Raw genomic sequence first — 6,000 nt, forward strand, 5'->3', positions numbered from 1 at the left:
AAAAAAAAAAAAAAAAAAAAGTGTTGAAGACAGCAAAGGTAAAGAAAGCACCGTAGGCCATGGGCTCCTGGCACACTGGAGCACTACACAATATGCAATAGAGCTCCTGCTGGGGCTGAGCCAGCTGCCCAGCGCTGCACATACTGTACTAGCAGTGGTCCTCAACCATTGGGCCACGAGCCCTTTGGAGATTAAATGGCCCTTTCACAGGGGTCACATATCAAATATCCTGCATATCAGATATTTACATTATGATTCGTAACAGTAGCAAAATCACAGTTATGAAGTAGCAACGAATAACTTTATAGTTGGGAGTCACCATAACATGAGGAACTAGATTAAAGGATCATAGCAGAAGAAAGCTGACAACCATATAATGTGAACTCGGATTATGATAAATTTGTGCTTTGCTAATGCTAGACTTTTAAAACACTTAAAAATTTAAATTTTTAGTTATATGTCATATTTCTTTTTTTGTTTTGGGGGCATTTTTTCTGTTTGGGTTTTGTTTGGTTTTTGTTTTGTTTTGTTTTGTTTTTTTGTTTTGTTTTGTTTTGTTTTTTACAAGGCAGGATTTCTCTGTGTAGCCTTGTTGTCCTGGAACTCACTCCACAGACCAGGCCAGCCTTGAATTCAGGGATCCACCTGCCTCTGCCTCCTGAGTGCTGGGATTAAAAATGTGCACCACCACTACCCAGACATATTTCTTAATTTAGCCAGAAATTGCATGTGTGGATATTTGTCAAAATTCAAGGAATTACAGCCTCAGGTGCACTTTATATAAATTTCACATCCAGTGTACTAGAGACAGTGTCTCACGATGCAGATCCGGCAGGCCTGGAACTCCCAGGCTTCCTGCTTTCTGCTTTCTAGCACCAGGATCAGAGGCATGCCTGGATGAGGTTTGGTTGGCTTGGTTTAACATTTGGGGATTTCTTTTAAAGAACCCAGTAAAAATTAAAAAAATAAAAATATAATTGCTAAAGTTATAAATGTAGATGTCACATCAAACAACAGATTAGATGCCATTGAAGAGAACACTAGAAAGCTAGAAATGGATTTGGGGAAATTGTTGAAAGACTGGATGAGATTAGAAACACCATCAATGGAATGCAAAGCCTTTAAATTCTATCATTAATTTCTCAAAAAGAAAAAGATGAAAGAGGAATGGTCACAGTGGTAGGTAATTCTGTGAAACTGAACCCCCAATTCTGACCTACCCAGAAAGCAGAATAGCATTTTAAACACTTGCAGGTGAACGTGGTGTGATGGTATAAATAACAGAAAATCTCCCACAGTGACTCAGATATAGGCCATGCTGGAGCAGGTGTGCAAGCCAGGGGGTGCTGGGGCTGTTTAATTCTTTAGAGAAGAGACCACCATCAACCAGAAATTTTCAAGTGTGAAAGGACAAAGGATAATGACAGTCTCAGAAAAGTTATTCTGGTACTATGAATCCACTTATAAGTAAAAATTCAGAAAGCAAAGCTGTGTACAAATGTTTTCATCAAAACTATACATTGGGTTTATGTAACTGGAGTTTTCTCCAGTCCTGCCTGGCCCACAATCAGGACAAATCTCTCTCACCTGCCAGTCCTGCAGCTGCTTAGACCCAACCAAGTAAACACACAGAGACTTATATTGCTTACAAACTGTATGGCCGTAGCAGGCTCCTTGTTATCTAGTTTTTATATCTTAAATTAACCCATATCTATTAGTCTATAAGTTGCCACGTGGCTCGTGGCTTACCAGTACCTTACATCTCGCTTTTCATGGCAGCAGCTGACAGAGTCTCTCTGTCTCAGCCTTTCACTTCCCAGAATTCTCCTCTCTCCTTGTCCCGCCTATACTTTCTACCTGGCTACTGGCCAATCAGCATTTTATTTATACAGAGCAATATCCACAGCAGGTTTACTCTGTATAAATTTTTTTGTGTACATAAATATTTTTGTATATATATTTTTGTGTGTATACACAACATATGTATATATATTTTGTCTTAGTTAGAGTTTCTATTGCTGCAATGAATACCATGACCAAAAGGCAAGTTAGGGAGGAAAGGGTTTATTTGGCTTACACTTCCACATCATAGTCTATGACTGAAGGAAACCAGAACAGGAACTCAAGCAGGGCAGGAACCTGGAGGCAGGAGCTGATGCAGAGGCCATGGAGGGGTGCTGTTTACTGGCTTGCTCCCCATGGGTTGCTCAGCCTGATTTCTTATAGAACCCAGGACCACCAGCCAGGGGAAACCACCCACAATGGCCTAGGCCCTCCCTCCATCAATCACTAATTAAGAAAATGCCCCATAGACCTACAACCTGATGTTATGGAGGCATTTTCTCAACAGAAGCTCCCTTCTCTCAGATGACTCTAGCTTGTGTCATTGATATAAAAGTAGGCACACACACACACACACACAGAGAGAGAGAGAGAGAGAGAGAGAGAGAGAGAGAGAGAGAGAGAGAGAGAGAGAGATATTCCCTGTGGCTAGAACTGCAAATAGAACTGTCTGTGATGACAAAATGTGCTCTGTTTGGACTAGCGCAGCTACTAGCTGTGCATGATTACTGAGCCTTGAAATGTGGACTTAATTTTTATTTTAATTAATGTAAATGTAAGTAGTCACTTATGGTTAGTGTTGTCGTGTTGGACAATACAGCATGGGTTGATGGGAAAGTTATAGAATAAAACCACTAAACCACAACCTCCAACTAGGATACTTGCTTTGCTTACATGTATGCTTCCAGATTGTTTTGTAGGAAAGCATTTATTCCTTTAGAATATAAAATAACTTATTGAAAACTGCATACTAAATCCCTAATGCCAAACTTGAAAGCAAGCAATGATTTCACTAGACTTTTGTTTTGTTTTGTTTTTCAAGACAGGGTTTCTCTGTTTAGCTTTGGAGCCCGTCCTGGAACTCGCTCTATAGACCGGACCAGGCTGGCCTAGAATTCACAAAGCTCCATCTGCTCTGCCTCCTGTCTGCTAGGATTAAAGGTGTGCACCACCACTACCCAGCTGATTTCACTAGAATTTTTAAAAATTAAACTCTACCAGAATATAAACCCAATTAGGACTTAATCCTTCAAAGCTGTCTTTATCTCTAGATGTTTCTTTAACAAAAACCTTTACAATCATTTCATTTAAATTAGTAAATTGATTTTAGGTTATTATGTTCTATTGAAATCAGTCATTTCTTTTTTTAAGTGTTCTTTTTAACATTTAATGTGCTCTGTGTGTGTGTGTGTGTGTGTGTGTGTGTGTGTGTGTGTCTTTCTGTCTGTGTGCAAGTGTGTCACAGTGCATATGTAGAGGTCAGAGCACAACATTGTGAAGTGCTTTCCTCTATCATATGGCTCATGGGCTTGAAACTCAGGTCACCAGGCTTAGTGGCAAGCACCCTTATCTGCTGAGCCATCTCATATGTCCATTAGTTTCTCCATAATAATATTTTAATGTGGTTAATCTGATGGAATTATAAATCAGAAATGATCTTTCATCTCAAGGACACAATGGATTATTCTGAAGAAAAAAGAAAGTAAAAATGTTGAAACTTACAATTCATTGTCTATATTAATTTTAAGAGGAGAGATCTGGTTTTGTGGTTTTATACAGTTTCGATATATCACTAAAGCAGAAAATATAATCAGATAAATTTAAGTTGAAATGAATGAAAGATTTAACATTAGATTTTTAGAAAACAGAGAGGCCAAATAATGCTTCTGATTTGTCTATGACCTCTTTCTTACTAGCTCTCCCCCATACCAATTTGTTTGAATTTAGCAACAGTAAGGAGTCTCTTCATGGGCCCCATTAGGGCTTTACAGAATTCAGTGTGCACAATACATCTGAGGTATCAGCACACTCTGTTTAGGCTGTAGCTTAACTCTGATTAAAAGAGGAATGTCACCACTCCCATCATTTTATTGTTTCGCCAGTAGTTTAGAAGCAGAGTGGGGGAAATTTGTGCTGTTCTCAAATGTAAGCAAAGCAGACCTGGGAAACACTTTCTGTTTTGAGCTGTCAATCCACAGCACATCATAGGAACTTAACTCAGTATGAGTGTTCATGGGCATCACTGCCATCCAAGCATGAAGAGTCTATGAATGTAAGTTAAATTCTGCCTCACACATGCTTTAGAACTAACAATGTCACTACATTTTGTACCCATGTGCAAAGAGAAAACTTCAGTATGTGAAATAATATTCATATGAATAATTTTTGAAACATCTCTTGAAAATGTCAAAATGGATCATTTTGTTGCTAATTGTGTTTTTGCATACCACAAAGATCATTGTTTTTAATTGAAGGACTTAAGTACTAGCTATCCCTGAGTAGCCAACAGTTTAGAAAATAAGACATTAATAGGCACATCTCATGTAAAACTCTAAGGCAATAAATAGATGATGCTATAGACTGCTGTTAAGTGTGGCATAAATCTTACTATCTGGGGGAATGGTCTGAAGTGCTCTTCCTCTGTTTCTGTCCCCATGAAAAAGGTTCCCTAGCCAAACAGTTCTCCTTATCAAAGGACTGGATATGCTTCCTGCTTCTTACTGAGTAGCAGGCTTCATCTCCTTGCCAGCTTGCAGAGTCACTCAAACAAGCTAACCACACCTTCTATTAGAAACCTAGAGTCACACCAATCCTGCTTTCCACAGCCTCTGGTTGTTCATCTGGTTCTCACATATAACGCTCAAGTAGTGTCCTTTCCATTACACTACTAGTGTATGTGGCCGTAAACCAGGCCAATTTCATCTACATGGCACTTTTGGCCATCCGCATAACTACACAGCAGGAATCTCACACTCATCAACAGGGAAACATAGGCCATTATAATCAGAGTTTATTTCTTCATATTGTAAGAAGTTTAAGGAAAGGATTCATAGAGGCTGTTTAAAAAGTGTTATAAGGTAGCCTAATCTAAATGGAGAATGGCACTAGGGATTTGGTTTTGCATGTGGATTCTGTCTTGTGTCTAGAATTCTTTGTGAAAGGATTATATAAACCAGAAATTACAGTCAAATAGCAAACAAAACTCTGATTCCTTTAGCTGTGCAAGAACTCAGCTCAAGGATAAAGATTCAGATGAAAAGGAGATGACAGAATCTGTCCTCTCCCTCCAGATCTCTAACTGCTTGAATAAAGCTCCCTGATGACACCAGTAGACAAAACTGAGATCATGAGGCCAGCTGGGACAGCCCCTTAAGAAAGTACAGGGTATAGGTTTCTACCCCATTTTTTTTTTAAATTGGATTACTTGGTTTGTTGTTGTTTCCTGAGTTCTTTATACAGTTTAGAAATCAGCCCTCTGTCAGATGTGGGGTTGGTAAAGATCTTTTCCCATTCTGTAGGCTGTTGTTTTGTCCTATTGACAGTGTCCTTTGCCTTACAGAAGCTTTCAGTTACAAGAGGTCTCATTTATTAATTATTGCTCTCAGTGTCTGTGCTCTGGAGTTCTAGTCACGAAGTCTCCTGTGCCAAAGCATTCAAGGCTACTTCCTACTTTCTCTTCCATCAGGTTCAATGTATCTGGATTTATGTTGAGTTCTTTGATTCACTTGGAATTGAGTTTGTGCAGGGTGATAGATATGGATCTATTTTCAATCTTCTACATACCAGTTACATCATCATCCTTAGCCATCAGGGAAATGTAAATCCACCTTACACCTGTCAGAATGGCTAAGATCAAAAACACTAATGACTGCTTATGCTGGATAGAATGTGGAGCAAGGGGAACATTCCTCCATTGCTGGTGGGAGTACAAAGTTGTACTCCCTCTTTGGAAATCAATATGTCAGTTTCTCAGAAAATGGGGAATCAATCTACCTCAAGACCCAGCTATACCATTCTGGGGCATATATAATCAAAGGATGTTCAATCATACCAAGGAAACTTGCTCCCATATGTTTATAGAAGCTTTATTCATAATAACCAGAAACTGGAAACAACCTAGATGTCCATCAACCCAAGAATGGATAAAGAAAATGTAGT

This window comes from Peromyscus eremicus, chromosome 10, assembly GCF_949786415.1.
Source record: "Peromyscus eremicus chromosome 10, PerEre_H2_v1, whole genome shotgun sequence".
In the NCBI taxonomy this organism is placed as follows: domain Eukaryota; kingdom Metazoa; phylum Chordata; class Mammalia; order Rodentia; family Cricetidae; genus Peromyscus; species Peromyscus eremicus.